We start from the raw sequence: 16549 nt of genomic DNA, 5'->3' as shown, positions 1-16549 counted from the left end.
CAGAAGCCGTGCCCCTTCCTGGACGTGCACCCCGTCCACTCAGCAGGGTCTCAGCTCTTACTGAGACACACTCCTTGACTGTGTCCACCACCTGCATTGGTGCTCATCAAAATGCAGGTTTCTGGGCCGCCTTGGCCCTAGAAAAAGCCCAATTTCTGCGCCTGTGGCCCCGGAATCTGTATTTTAATATGAGCTCCCTTGGTGACTCTCCTGTCCCTTAAATTTGGGCAACCCTGACCTACAGAATAAAGCCTAAATGTCTTTATGGCCCCGGCAGCTTTCACAACTGGGCTCTGGCCTACCTACGTAGCCCCATTTTCCACAGCTGGACTCACATCAAACTGTGACTATGCAATAAATATCTATGGGACGGGTACAAGGATGGATGGATAAATAGTTGGATGGATAGGTGAATAGGGGAATAAATAGGTAAGTGGATGAGTGGATGGAGGAATGAATGACTCAGTAAGTGGAGGGAGCCAACTTAGAAATACTTAGATCAATCCATCAATCAATCTCTATGGAACCTCTTCTATACAAGTATTGTGCTGGGTAGAGGAGAGGAGGGCTAAAGGAAAAATGAGCTGCTTCCAGAGAAGTAGATATAATCTTTGTCTGAATGTTTCAAATACGCTGGACCCACACCCATGAAAACAGACGCCTCTTTCTCTAGATCTGATATTTATTGACACCTGTCACACCCAACATCATGGGCTCTGTCCCCTCCCAGTTCCTCTACTTACACGTGCTCGTCCTTCTGCCTAGAAGAACTCTCCCTCGTTTTCCCCCTTGCAAACTCATATACATCTTTTTTTTTTTAAGATTGATTTATTTATTTGGCAGAGAGGGAGAGAGAGAGCACAAGCAGGGGGAGGAGCAGAGGGAGAGGGAGAAGCAGGCTCCCGCTGAGCAGAGAGCCCCACCTGGGGCTTGATCCCAGGACCCGGGATCACGATCTGAGCCAAAGGCAGACACTTAAGCCTGAGCCACCCAGGTGCCCCTCATACACATCTTTTAAGACAAGGTCAAACAGCACCTCTTCTGGAAGCCTTCTCTGATTCCCTCCTGGTGAGATATATTTCTACAGCACAGGGTCAGACCACGATCATAGCCCACACCTCACCTTGTCCTGTCCTCTTCCTTTTAACCTCACCTGGTAACTCCGCCTGCACCCCACATCATCAAACCCCGGGGGGGGGGGGCAGGGACAGTGTCTTACTTATCTTTAAAACCCCAGCAACCAAAACTATTCCTGGTACCTTTGCTCAGGAAACATTTATGTAACCTTAAGTGGTCTCTTGGACACCAATTTCCCATCTCTTCTTAATTAGGGTTCTGCCTTCGGCTGCTGGGCTTCATTTAAACCTTGGTCATTAAAAAGCTGTTCCTCTGTTTCCTCTGCATGGTTCATATTTAGCCAAAGAGATTTATTTCTCCAATAAACCCCACTCTCCAGACAGCCGCATTCATCTGCTCCTCCTACTGAGGAAAGAAAGGAAGTCACCTAGAACTCTGGCGCTGGTGAAAGCAGAAAAAATGACCAGAGAAACTTGTTTAAACCTCACTGCCACTTGTTGATCAAGGTCACTTCCCCGGCATTTGCCTCCTTTGTTTGCAGGGTTCAATAAGATTCTTTGGCGGGGGCGAACGTCAAAATTATTTTCTTTTTTCTATTAACTGCTTTAATTGTTTAATATGAAAAAAAGGAACACGCAGGTTTATGTTCCAAGAGGGCGGCTGACCCATCAGGAACTGCAGAGATGACAGGTGTGGTTGTTAGCAAACCCAATAGGCTCCGAGCTCCAACTTAAGAAATGCAGGTCAGGGATGCGTCCCAGTTCTTGGTGACCCAAGACCACTGGAGAATTTCTGCCCGACACTGTAAATTCAGGTATGAATTCAGTCTTAAGAGGTGGGATGGAGACCCAGCTGATTTTTCTGTTTTCCTGGTTAGGAATTTTATACATCTGAGGATTCTTGCTACCAAACTTCTTCCAGCCCAACTGATCTGGTGGAGAGGCTACTATATTCTCTGCCAACTTAGCTCCCATAGAATTCAGGGGTTTGGGGGGAGGGGAGGATGCCAAATACTAAGTGGGCTGTCCAGGCACTGAGTCGGACACAAACAATATAGCCTTGCTCCTAGGACTCTGAAATGCAAGGTGAAGGACGAACTTTGAAAGTCACCTTGTCCAATCCCTCCTTTCCATGCTTGAATTCCCTTTGTGACTTTCCCAGCAAATGATGATTCTCTAGCCCCCATACAATCACTTCCAGTGCCAGGGAACTCATTACCTCTCTGGCAGCCCGTTCCATTTTCTGACCGGTCTGCTAGCCAGCTTGTTCGTATGTTAAGCGGACATCCGTGTCTCTGTAACTTCTAGGGGTGATGGCCTGCTTGTAGAGAAAGTGTTCAAAGCTTCACGGTTCCCCCTGTTCAAGCTAATCATCCCTGGTTCCCTTATACTACTTCTGTAGGGGGTTGGGGACCTACATTATTTTTACCTGTTTCCCACACAGTGGAGGTTTTCTGACAATGAGCCGTTTGGGCAGAGCTCCTCAGTGCCATAGTTCACTTGCTTCTCCCCAGGATGGCACGTGACCCCAAGTGGTGGCAGTCACCACCTCAGGACTTGGCATAGTGCTGGGCACATAGGGGTATGCAACAAATATTTATTAGATGGATCCAAGGATGGGTGGATAAATAGTTGGCTGGATGGGTGAGTGGGTGAATAAATGAACAGGAAAGTGGATGAATGAATTAATGAACGACTCAGTTAAGTGGAGGGAGCCAACTTAGAAATATTTAGATCAATCAATTAACATGTATGGAACCTCTTCTATACCAGTATTGTGCTGGGTAGAAGAGAGGGGTGCTAGGGGCCGAATGAACTGTTTACAGAGGAGTAGATACATTTGTGTCTCAATGTTTGAAATAAACTGGACTCAAAACCCATGAAAACAGCCTCCTCCTCTAGATCTGATATTTATTCACACCTGTCATATAGCAAGTCACCAGCAGCAAAACTTGGTTCCCAGAAATTCCATCCTATGATTCGGGATTGAGAAAGTTAGAGCTAGAAGGGGTATTAGTGATCAATTGGTCGAGCCCTGTCTTTTACAGGGGACATGGAAATGGAAGTGTCCCCCCACAAAGTCACTACAGGAGGGTAATGCAAGCACCAACTCTGGATCTCCCAGACTAGCACCTCTTTCCAGGATTTATTCTCTGTTCATGTGTCTTATTCCACATTTCATATGGATTTGCTCCAAAATGTCTGCTTTGCATTGACCTTGCAGACCTGGCTGGTTTTGGATTCCATAGACATCATTTGTTCATTCATTCGTCACTCAGTCACTCTCCAGCCAGCCATACTTGGGGAATATTTATTATGTATCAAGCCCTGTGCTAGGCTTTGAGGGTAGATGAATGAGACAGGGTCCCTACCGTGGGAGAATCTAGCAGGGGAGAAGGACCTATAAATAAACAAAAGGCAATGTACTCAAGCTATAAATTGGGAGTGAGTGTCGAGAGGAAGAACTAGCTATTTCTGCTTGGGACACAGAGAGAGCCCCCCAGGCTTGATAACAACGAATGGGTCTTGAAAGATCAGTAGGAGTTTGCTGATGGATAGGTAGGGGTAGGCATTTGAAGCAGAGAAAAGCCACTTGCTAAGGCAAGAAGCTTGGAAAGACCCAGCATCAGCTATAGCCCAGGGTAGGAGAAGCAGTATGGAAGGCAGCAACACAGGTGGACTAAAACCACTACTCCAAAGGGTCTCCTAGGACCCAAGGAGTGGCACAGAATGGCCTTAGCCATACCATGATGCTTTGTTCTTGTGTCCTGATGAAATGCTGATCAGCAACAGCTTGAAAAGTGAGTTCATTAGAGGGCGAATTCTTTCAAAAACCTCATCATAACTTAGCAGTTAGGGAGTGAATTAAAAGTCTTCTAACTAGTTGTGGCAAGTGCAATGTTTTTGCAGAAATTATTTAGACTTTTTTGGCTTTCACTTTGACCATTGGTATTAAGGATAAACAATGCTCCGAGCGTATATTATAAATAACTTTGAAGTTAGTCTCCTTAGTTTTTATGCAAGGCTCACAACAATCTCTGTTGGAAGCCTGTACAGAGTGGAAGAAAGATACATGTGATTTAAATTTAAAGATGAGCCAGATATGACCTGTGATCAATTTTCAGTGGCTGTTGTGCACTTGGGTTGCAGAGACATTAAGGAAAGCTTGTAAACTACGTAACAGAGCACTTAAAAATCTAATAAATAAGAAATACAATGCCACTGTCAGAAGCCTTGATGGAGGTCAGAAGGAGCCCGAGAAGTAATTTGTGCAATAAATCCTGTGAATTCCCATTACTTTTTTTTCCCTTCAGACAGGCTAAAAATAGAAGCCCCAAATAAATATATATCAGAGGTAGAAAAGAGAAAATGGTGATTTGGAATGAGCTGCTGGATAGCCTACGCTGACAATACAGAAATTAGAATCAGAGATTACAAGCATGGGGAATACCACCATGTTTTTCAGGGAGCCATATTTGATTTGACAAAACTTCTAAAGAGTCAGTTGGGGAAAAATGTCACTGTGCCCCTTAGAAACAAATCAAAGTGAACAAGGCAAAGACCCAGAGAAGTATAAATTTATTCCCTACTTGGCTGAAGTCTCCTGGACATTCCATGTGTGACTTCTTCTTTATGATCATTAATGACCATGACTGAAGGCATCTCGGTTCTGATGTCTCAAACCATCTGGCTTCCCCTCCCATCATACAACTCTTTTTTTGATGACCACTAATGACCTTCTTGTTGGTGAGGCCAAAGGATACTTGTTTTATTGTATCCCCTGCTACATGTGGCTCTGTTATTGGCCCCTCCTTTCTTGAAATGTGCCTCTCTTAGCTTTCAAGATACCCATATCTTATGTTTTTCTTCCTACTTCTCATTCCCACATTCTCAGCATCTTTTGCTGGTTCCTTTTTTCCACTTGTACTCGAACACTGATATGTGCTGTCCCTCACTCTCTTCTCTTTCCACACCCTCGGAGAAACTTGGAGACCCCCAAATTTGCGTCTTTGCCCAACACATGTCTTAACTTCATGTTTTCAAAGTCTTTCTAGGTCTGTGCTATTCAATAGAGTCGCTGCTAGCCACATGTGGCTATTCAAATTCAAAATCTTAAAATAAAATAAAATTTAACATTTGGTTCTTCATTCACATAAGCCACATTTTAAGGGCTTGAGAGTTGCATGTGGATACTGTGTTGGACAGCATAACTATAGAACATTGCATCACCGTAGAAAGTTCTATTGGACAGCACTGTGCTAGTAATTGCCACCTGAATATTCCACAAGCACCTCAAACTCATCATGCCTCAAACATATTATCAGAAGACTGTTGGTGTGGATGGAAAAGGGTGTCAGAGAAATAAGGGAGGGGGAAAAACATCCTTTCACTTGTAAGTAATGTAAAATGCATCTCAAGAGGCTTAAATAATAAAGGGAGTTTATTGAGCTGTGTAACTAAATGGTGCAAAAGAAGGATAAATTTTGCATGAGGCTTGATCCAGCCTAAGGACCATCTCTCTACTCTACCATCCATAGCTCTGACTTCATCCAAAGGTAGCACCACTTTGTGGACACAAGGTGGCTGCCAGCAACTCCCAAAGTCAAAACCTACCTCCCTCCTGTCCAAAGGGGGATAGAAGACCTTTGTCTTAGCATTTTCAGTGCAAGTCTTGAGATCCACTCTGCTTGGACGAACCTAGGCCCTAGGCCATTTCTGCTCCCGAACCAATCACTATGGCCAAGGACACAGAAAGCATTAACTGGCTCCATGCCATGGTCCATCTTTGGAGCCCAAATCATTTGGGATAAGATTGTCCTGACTCACAAGGGTCCTCAGGCAGGGATTGGAAGCTGTAGGGAAGAGAGAAGGGGAACATGGATGCAGAGAAGGGGAGACACCTGCAGATGTGTGATAGAAGAGGGAAAGCATGATTTTAGAAGGAGATTGAAAAGTGGAGTTTACATTGAATTACCATTCTTTTCAAGTTTTAGAATCAGGACATAGGTACTTGGGGTTGATTGGAAGGAAGGAGGAGGACCATACTTCTTTCATGTGACTCACTGTTGACCCGGGATAGAACAGCATACCTTCTATCCTGTGTGTTTCTTTCTTTCTTTTTTTTTTTTTAAAGACTTTATTTATTTATTTGAGAGAGAGAGCGAGCACGAGCAGGGAAGGGCAGAAGATAGAGGGACAAGCAGACTTCCCGATGAGCAGGGAGCCCAAAGCAGGGCTCAACCCCAGGACCCTGGGATCATGACTTGAGCTGAAGGCAGACGCTTAACCGACTGAGCCACCCAAGCACCCCCATCCTGTGTGTTTCTTAAGGAGAGTTTTTACTTTGCAGCTGCAGAAATGATGATGTTTTCTGGGAGGGGTCAGAGGATTAGAAAATGGGGTTGTTTTTTCAAAGCCCAAAACACAGTGGGGAGAATATGTATTGTCCATTTACTGTGATGTATTTTTTTTTTTTTTCTCAAGAAGGGAAAAAATACAAAGAATGAGGGGAGGGGCTAGAAGCAGACCGAGATAACACAAGTGAATACAGTACCATACATCTCCTTTCAGACTGGCCAAAGGTAAAACTGCTTCTTTAATGGCACAAGAAATCAATATGTGTCCAAACTAGAATAGGCAGCTTTTCTATAATTTTGACATTGCTTTATTTGTTTGCCAGGGATCCATATCACCTATAAGGAAGGCAAAATGTTCTTGAAAGTCTGGGCAGAATTGTACTTCATTTCATGGAATAGAAGTTAATAAAGTCATGCCTTTCCAGCAAGTGTGAATTAAGACGCAAACTGCTTTCTCATAACTACATATAAGTAACATCTTAAGTGTGGACTGACAGCAGTCACACAAACTCCATTAACACTTTATTCAGGGAGCCTTATAAACCCCCTCTAACCTCAAATATATTGCCACACCTGGAGGATCTCCAATGGAAGGTTTTCACTTTTGCTTAAGTAATGTGGTACTGGAAAAAAATGTGACCAGAGCATGTTGAAATTCCCTTCTTGCACAAGTGCAGAAAAATATTTTTTTCCTGACTTAAGGTTTTTTTTTTCCCCCTTGCTTAAGGTTATTTTTTTTTTCAAAGCCAAAGCACTTGAAATGTGTCCACTGTGGGAAGCCCTCCTGATAATTATTTATGAAACTCAGAGGTGGCGGATGAGGGGGCAGCCACCTGCTATGGGTTCCATTGTGTTCCCCCCAAAAGATATGTTGAAGCCCAAAACCCAGTACCTGGGAGTGGGACATTATTTGTAAATAAGACCTTTGCAGATGGCAAGTTGAGATGAGGTCATACCAACTTGTGGTCGGCCGTAACCCAAAGACTGGTGTCTTTATGAAGAAGAGATCATTTGGACACAGAGACAGAGACAGAGAAAAAAACATATGATGGCAGAGGCAGAGATGCAGGGGGTGCAGGGCAAGCTGAGGAAGGCCAAGGATTGTCTGTAAGCTATGAGAAGGCAAGGCAGGATTCTTCCCTAGACCCTTCAGATGGCACATGGCCCTGCCAACACTTAGATCTTGGCCTCCAAAACCACAAGTGAAAGAATACATTTTTGTTGTCTTAAGCCACCCGGTTTGTGGTACTTTGTTGTGGAAGTCCAAGCAAACTCATCCAGCCACCATGAGAAAAGGCCTCAGAGCAACACCCAGATCCTTTCCCTCCCTGGCTGGTTAGAGAAACACAGGTCCTAAGTTGCCACACTGACTCAGAGCAACTCACCAATATCCCACATTCCTGCTAAGACACCTGCCAGAGTCACTGTGACACTTTTCTGATCCTCAACCTTGAAAACCCCCTAACCTTCCGAGTTACATCTCCCCAGCCCCACAGCACAACTTAGAAAAGGGGAGAGATCTAAATGGAAGAGCAATACAGGAAGAGCAAAATCTGGTTTTCTGGGTGTGAATTAACTCCTGAGCCCAAGAAATTTCGCATGCTCTGGCCGAAGAGCCACAAGACCTGCTTCTGAACTTCTAATTACTAGGGCATTGGATGAGGCACTTAAGCCCAGTAAACCTTAGGCCCCTCATCTGTAAAATGGGTCTATAATTCTCACCCTGCCAACTTCCTAGGGTTTTTTGGGAATCGGATGAGAGTGAATGTGAGTGAACCAGTCTGAAATGGAAATTGCATACCCATCTAAGGCCTTGATATGCCCCGGTGGGCGGGGGGGGGGGGGGCAAAAAACTTAGCGAGGGAGGAGGTGGGTGTGGGAGGCTCCTGAGAGTTAATACCAGTGGGGTTCTAGAGCGGAGCTCAAACCCAAGGGATCTGCTCAAGAGCAAGTGGCAAAGCCAAAGAGCTATAATCAGGATTTGGGTTTCTAAAACCAAATGTTCTGTCTTCTCTCTGAAACACCTCCTCCCACTCCAATGCGCCCAGTGCATTTTCTTCTCTAAATTATTTTTATAATTTAGGAAATGTCTGTCTCACTTCTCCCCCTCTTAATTCTGGTCCCCCTCTCTGTCTTCCTTTTTTTCTCATCCTCTTTCTCTCTCTCTCAAACCACATCTTTCTTTTGAAAAGTTTCTAGTAGAGTGAATACAGTGTTCTCAGCTCTCTGGGTATAAAGAGCTCACTATGCACTTCAACAGAAATTATCTCCTTTGAAGAATCCCTTCTTTAATCTCCTCCAAGGCAGGTTTTTGTGGTGTTAGAACAAAATGACACAATACTCCTCAAACTAAAAGCCTTATTAAGTAGCATTCAGAAAATCTTGCAACTTCCTCTTCTTACCTTCCTTATAATTGGAGACTTAATGAATTGGGTGAGCTTAAATGATTTTTTGATAGCATTTGGTTATTAGGACTAATAGAATATTCCAGAACAACTGTCTCGACTTTTGGGAGGGGCAATTATTATCTTTAACATTATGATGTTGAAAAAAAAATACATCTCGGTTGAGTTAAAACATTGGTCTATATAATGCGTGTCTCAGTGGGGTTGGAACCAACATGAACCTGAGCCAACAGCCGTTCATGGCAGATAAGGTCACAGCAGGTGACCCCAACCCGGGAGAGCATCTCTTTCCTCTGAGGTTTCTTGTGATGCAATGAAAAGCTTGATTGTTTCGGGGGGACCTGTTTCAAGACCTGATTATAGGTGTGGAGGAGAGACAACTGGATTAGATCTTGTTCTGTCATCTCACCATGGAGATAATAACCACCATCCCGGACTGGAAACCCTTCCATCCCTCACTAACTGTGGGACTTCAGAAAAGCGGTGAGGAGGGTCACTGGGTTCTCAGCTGGGGAAGTAAGCACAGTAATTCCTGCCTTCACCTGCATCATCCACTTGCAGTCCAAGCCATGGCTGCCTACCGTGCTGTGATTTCTCAGACCAGAAAGGTGAGAACAAAACAAAGCTTGGCCTGATGAGCACACACCTTACTCCTGTCCAATTGTGCTTCTTTTCTAAGGGCAGAGGAAACAGGGGGCCCTGTGCCTGGCTCTGCAAAGTTTCAGGGCATTTGTCCCCGGCAACTGAGATTCCTGCTCTGGGGTTTTGACCTGACCTTCCCTGCAGGGCTGGGAGGAACATTCCTGCAGCCGTCGCTCTCCTTCATTGGCACCCTGATCCGTGGAGCCAGCGGGGGCAGAAGCAGCGGGGACACAGTGGCCCTGGGAAGATTTAGGGGGACTATTTTGTAGGCAGCCTTCAGAAGGAGAATGAGGCATCTTCACTCCTGCCAACTCCTGCCTCCACCCATACCCCTGAGGGCAACCTTCCAGCAAAAGGGAAAACCCTTTTCCTCCATGGGCAGCTCTTGGTCCAGCCTCCTGGGGCACATGCAAATCACCTGTGCCCATCCCCTTCCCCACACGGTTCTAGACGGTGGGTTCCATTGCAAAATTCCTACATACAAGACAAGGCATATCTCTCGGTCACAGTGGAACCTGTTCAAGGAGCAAGAACTGAGCCTGGGCTTCAGCATCCGGGAAATAGGTTTCCTGAGAGCTCCTCAGTCAGAGGATGCAGCTGGTTCTTCCAGATGTCCAAAACATGGGCAGCGCTGGTGGTATAGTGGTGAGCAGAGCTGCCTTCCAGATGCCCAAGACAGGAGCCTGGGAGTCATCCCAACACCGCTCTCCTCCCCCTCTGCTCTGGGCCTCGCAATCAGTCAGCAACCCTGCTCACTTCATCTCTGAAATTTCTTCCAAGTCCACACACCGGCGTCCGGCCCCATTGTCAGGCCTCAGTCCATACCCACCTCCTTGGTCTGACATTCCTTCCTGGAATCTGCCCCTCTTCAGTCCCTCTCTCCATGCAGGCCACCCGGTGGTCCCTTTAAAAGCCGGATCTGACCATGTCACTGGCCTCCTCATGCAGAGTTCCCCAGGAGCCTGTTATTGTCTCCAGGACAACAGTCGAATGTCATGGTCTAACTCCCAAACCCTCGAGGTCCTGGCCGCAGCTGGCTTTGCCAGGAGCCCAATAGTCATTATCCCTCACCTTCTCTGGCCCTGATCCTGTCGGTCCTCAATTCAGGGGTGCGCCTTATTTTTAACATGTGGAATGTTTCCGAAATTCTGATGGGTTTGAAATTGACATATATACTTACTGTTTTGGTCGCCTCCCCAGAGAACTTGTTGATAAATCAATGGTGTTTTATATAACCAATAATGTATTCGATCAGAGGAGTCACCGTGGCAAGTGGCGGAATCAAAAATCAGTTTGGTGAGTGAGGCAAGAAAGATGTAGTCTGGAATTTGGACTTTATCTAGTGCAGCCCCCTGAGAAGGACGGGAAAAGTCAAATTGATGTTTTGATGTTAGGATAGGAGAGAGAACCAGCCCTTAGAAATAGAAGTCTCTAGGGACGTCTATGTTGCTCAGTCAGTTAAGCATCCAACTCTTGATTTCAGCTCAGGTCATGATCCCAGGGTCATGATCTCAGGGTCTTGAGATCGAGACCCGCCTTGAACTGTGCTTCGGGATCTGCATTGGACATGGAGCCTGCTTAAGATTCTCTCCCTCTCCCTCTGCCCCTCCCTCCCCTCCATGTGCGTGCTCTCTCTCTAAAAAAAAAAAAAAGCAGAACTCTCTAAAAGACATTTTGCAGATGGATGTTAAAGTAATTGTCTATTAATGTACAGTTAGTGCAAAGCAAGGAGAGGGGGCAAACTTTTTCTGTAAAGGGCCAGATGTAAATGCTTCAGGCTGTGCAGGCCACTCTGTCACAACTACGCAATACAGCCAATGAGTGGTATGGAGGCAGCCATGGACAATCTGTAAATGAATGGGTGTGGCTGTGTTCTAATAAAACTTTATTTATAGAAACAAGCGGCTTTCCAATAAATTCAAAAGTATTTTGATAACCCTTTATTTATAAAAGATATGGCCTCTGGGTTGCTCTTTGCCAGCCCCTGGGTACGGCAAAGTGATACCCAACGTTTTTGTAACCAGAATTCTGGAGAAGCTAGAATCTCGGACTTGTACAGTGGGTCTCAGTCAAGGTTTTCAACTGAAGTATTGAAGCCAAAGAGCCCATTCATAAAGGAATGAGTGAGATGAGGGAACTAACCGGGGATATTGAGCGCCCCCCGCCCCCCCACCCCCGCCCAGGGACACACAACAGTTGGAAGCCATCACCACCCCAGCGCCTGAAGGGACAAGGGGAGAGAATGGTGTTCCTGGAGCCCAGATGTGAACAGTGGCCCTGGGGTAGGAGCCACCTGGCCAAAGCGGTAGCCATGGCCACCATGGAGACTGCACCCAAATCAAGAAGAGAGGGAGGAGGGGAAAAATACCCTGACCGTTCTCTTTCTCCCTATGGTTTGTTTTTTCCAGAGTTGATATTTACCCAATTGCCATCCTCCCTGCCGTTTTGCTTTTGGTGGTTCTTCTGCCTCCAGGTACTTATGTATCTCAAATTAATGAATATCTTTAAGCTACTCCTGAAAAGTTGTTTCATAACCCTGCCTTAATAATCAAGTGCAATGTCCAGTCTTTTCTACCCAGCTAGCAGTCCCCCAACCTAAACCTCACATTTAATTCGTACTTATATCCTCTTGCTTTAACATTCACGGATGCCAGACACACTTTTGGGTACATAGTGGATCACTTGAAGGTAATTAAGACCCAAGGAACTCAAAATCTAGAAGAGATAGACCGCTAACTAGCCAGAAGAGGGATTCACACATGCTACATGTGAGGTCTGAGCCAAGGGCCATGAGAATACAGAGGAAGGAAGGCTTAGTTCCATCTGGTCCAAGGGAAGGCTTTGCCTTGGGGGTCACATTTGAATTGGATCTTGAAGGATGGAGTAGGGGTTTTCTAGGAAGGGGAAACAGCTTGAGCAGAGGCACAGAGCAGAAAGTGGTATGTTCTGGAAGACGGGACTCGGGGGTGCGGAGCAAAGATGACGGAGTGAACTCAGTGCCTGGTGAGATTAGCAAGGCAGGTGGCACTGGGCCCTGAAGGGCCCCCGCATACCCTGCTGAGACAATTGAGTCTGAGTCCGAAGACACAGCAGACTGACTACAGACAAATGACAATCGGTCTCCAGACCTTGAATACTCAACTTTCACCTTAAAATTAAAAAAATATATATTTTTCTCTAGAACCCAGTTCTCTTCCCTTCTCTGCTCTGACATTTACCTCAACTGTCAGCTTCAGCTTTGTCTCAGAAATAGACCTTGCCCTCACAGTCCCCTGTTCTGTTCATCTGCTTTTTTTCAACAAAAACTGTTCTTCCAAACAGTTAAATGTGAATTTTGGATCTCATTTATCAATTTCCATTTATTACCAACTGTGGTTGAAAGATTTGCATGATGAGAAGTGGGAAGACGAAATTTTCTTCTCCTTGGAGAAATAATTTGTGCACCTGCCATTTAGAAATTATTCCAAGTTCATGCTTCATGAGAAAAGTTACAAATTGCTCCCTGGAATGGAGCTAATGCACCCATCCACAAGCGACCTCACTTGCGTCTGGGTGTGTTATTAACTGGAACACCTTCTCGGTGTGGCCTCAGGGAAGCGAATGAGGAGTCATGGATCAAGGCCACTGTTAGGGCATTTATTCATTCACTTATTAAATATTTATCCACAACTGATTAGGTACGCTGCCCTGGGCAAGATGTGCTAGGAGGTATACTCAACTGTATCGAAAACTCAAGTCTTCTCATACTGGAAGGTAAGCTCCCTGGAGCAGGAACTTGGCCCACCTGATTCACTGATCTGTTGCCAGCCCAAAGTGGTGGCTGATCAATATTTAGTGAGTGAATGAATAAAGGAACGAAAGCATGTATGTTCTTACGGAAAGAATACTAGATGCCTGGGTCTGAATCCTAGAACCTGATTACGAGCAAGCCAGTTTCTTTATCTATAAAAATGACTTGTTTGACCTATGAAAAGTGACAGCGTTGATCCTAATGCTATTGAATACATATCATGTCCCCACCTACCCTTCTGAATGGGAGAAGCCAATCGAACAAAATATTACAAACATCATGGTTTCTAAAAAGCCATCATCCCCTCTATGGACCCCAGATAATATTAACTGATCCTGGAAACAGAAAACTGAGAATCCAGCAGAATAGAGACAGTAAAATAAAGAATGAGTAACTGCTTCCCCCCCCACCCTTGTTGGCATGGTTTTCAAGAGCCAGGGGAAGAACAGATTCCAGCTCTGCCACAGATGTACGATGCCCGCTGATGGAACTTTCTCTAGCCCCCTCGTTACACAATCAGCAAAGTGAGGTGATCAGCAGAGAGCCGGCCTCACCACCCCCACTCCCCTTTGCTTTTTGGTCAAGTGAGTCCTGATGGTCAGCAAGCCTGCTCTTCCCGGGCAGTTATAACAGTTCAGATAATAGGCCCACAGACGTCAGCCCTGCATTTATCCGCTCACAATGGCTCAGTTCTGCACTGCAGCAGTATTCGAAGCCCACTTTGAAACAAACGCGCCTTGAAACGCAGGCGACGGTGCCCCTCCACCCCCACCTCTACTGGGGACTTGAAAAGACACCTCAGCGAAACCAAGCCCGGCTGTCACGCGAAGGGGCTTTTCCTGAGCACAAGCCGGAAGCCCGCAGAATCTGAATCCATCAACTCACACGCCAGGTGAGTTTCGGATTCAGGGGCAGAGCGTGGATGCCCCGTCCTGCCTGTCCGAGGAGCTCCAGCCGATGTGGCTTCTCCCCGGCTTGGTCACAAATGGGAGGCGGACGAGGTGACGCGGCCTGAGATGTTTCCCGCTCTCCTGTTCAGAATCCTCTTCCTGACCATCTTCCTTCATGCCCCAAGGGTCCCACTCCCAGGAGGCACTGGGTTCCCACACCTTCGACCTCGATAATAGAAGTAGTATCGTGCCCAGCATCCTATCAACATCGTCATCGGCTGTGCCTTTGACGAGTATGTGCAGTTCCAAGGGGCTTTCGCGGGGCGCCTGCGTGGCTCAGTTCGTTGAGCAGCTGACTTTTGATTTTGGCTCAGCTTGTGAGATCGAGCCCCGCGTCAGGATCTGCACTCGAGGAGTCTGCTTGAGATTCTCTCCTTCTGCCCTTCCCCCCTCCAAAAAAAGTAAATAAAATCTTAAAGCACAAACAAGGGGCTTTTGCTATTTTGTTATTTGACCCTAGTGATACCCAAGAATTGCAGTGATTTCGCACCGGTAAGGCTGCTCTGAACCACACTTGAAGAATGGTGAGGCAGGAAGATGAACGTGGTCTCTGATGCGTTTTTGGAGCAGGGCTGCCCCACCAGCCTAGACCGGTCATACAACGAAAGAAGAGAGAAATAAATCTCTGTCTTACGGTTGCCAGGTTTAGCAAGTTAAAATATAGACTGCTCAGTTAAATTTGAATTACAGAGAATCAACAAATAATTTCAAATACAGCATGAGATATATTTACATGACAACACAATTTGTTGTTTATCTCATATCCAAATTTAACTGGGTGTCCTGTATTTTATTGGGCAAGCTGGCTCTTCGTTCTAAATGTTAGGTCAGTGTAGTTTGGAGGTTTCTTTGGCCCTGCAGATTAGCCTTCCCCGTCGCTCACACGACACCATGGACAGGGGCTGAGTGCTGGCTCTCACGGGGGAGGGGGTTCCCCGAGCGTTGCACCTGCTCTGGGGTCCCCATTGTGGTCGTGCTTCTTGTTCTTGTCTGTCCTGGGCCCCACTTCTTATCATTGGGCTTGTGCTTTCCTCTCTGTACCCATATCTTGCTCTGGGAACTGCCTGGAAGTTCAGTCTCTGATAGAACTGGGGCCATGGTCGTCCCTTAGCAACCGTTCCCGGGGTGTTGAGGACCTCGCCCAAGCTCCGATTCTTTCTCCTTGTTATTGCTTACACCGTTATCTCCCTTCAGTCAGTGAACATCCTGAGGGCAGAAACTGTGTTTTTTTAGTCTCTGGCTCTTCAGGGCCAGCCAAGGCCTAGAATAGAATGAGTAGACAGCATTTGTTTAAGCGCAAAAGACTGGATTTTGTGCCTCCCACACCCGCAAATTCATACATTGAAACCTAATCCCCAATGTGAGGGGACTGGGAGGTGATTAAGTTATGAGGCAGGAGGCTTCACGGATGGGATTAGCGCTCTTATAAAAGGGACCCCAGCGAGCTCCCTTGCCCCTTCCACTGTGTGAGGACACAGCAGTTAGATGGACAACTCACCAGACACCGCATCTGTCGGCACCTTGACCTTGCACTTCCCAGCCTCCAAACATGACAAATAAATTCTGTTGTTCAGAAGCCACTTAGTGTATGGTCATTCTTTTAAGTTTTATTTATTTATTTTTTAAGTCATCTCTACACCCACCACGGGGCTCAAACTCACGACCCCGAGATCAAGAGTCCCTGGCTCTTCCAATGGAGGCCACCGGGCACCCCGGTGTGCAGTGTTTTTATTAGAGCTGCTCAAATGGACTAAGACATTAAGTCGGCAGATGCCACCCAGGGCCAAATAGGTCTCCTGCTGGCACGCTGAGCTCCCGGTTTACCAGGACAGGGGACCTGACCCGGGCTTGTGTTCAGACTCCAGGAGCAGGTGGGATTACACTGTCATGCCCCCGACACAGCCAGCTTATGCCGAGCTGGGAGGTTGCCAGGGAGAACGGGGCAAGGAGCAAGGAACCCCCTTTGAGGAAAAGAGCCCAAACCCCTGACCCTCCCTTTTGGGGGGGGTGACTCTGCTCAGGTGGCTGGAGTGGTAGGTGGCCTCTGCCATCGAATTCTCCAGGAGGGTCGGTGAGGACAGTATCAACAGGTTGACCCTTGACAAGGGCCAGAGGCCGGAGGGTAACAGGAGTTCAAGCTCTACACGACAACCGTCCCAGTCAAACTGTAGAGGGTTGGTGCCCAAGGCGAGTGGTTGTCGAGGTGGCTTTGCAGGACCAGAACACTGGGAGCTGAGGCCGGGTCTGCGGTAACTCGGCAGGCAGAGCATCCCTCCTGACTCCCTGAGGAGCTACGGTGAGCTGGGTGGCACTTGCCTCAGCCTGGCGA

This window comes from Mirounga leonina, unplaced genomic scaffold (genome assembly GCF_011800145.1).
Source record: "Mirounga leonina isolate KUSES-001 unplaced genomic scaffold, KU_Mleo_1.0 Mir_82, whole genome shotgun sequence".
Lineage (NCBI taxonomy): Eukaryota > Metazoa > Chordata > Mammalia > Carnivora > Phocidae > Mirounga > Mirounga leonina.
This window is presented reverse-complemented; position numbering follows the sequence as displayed.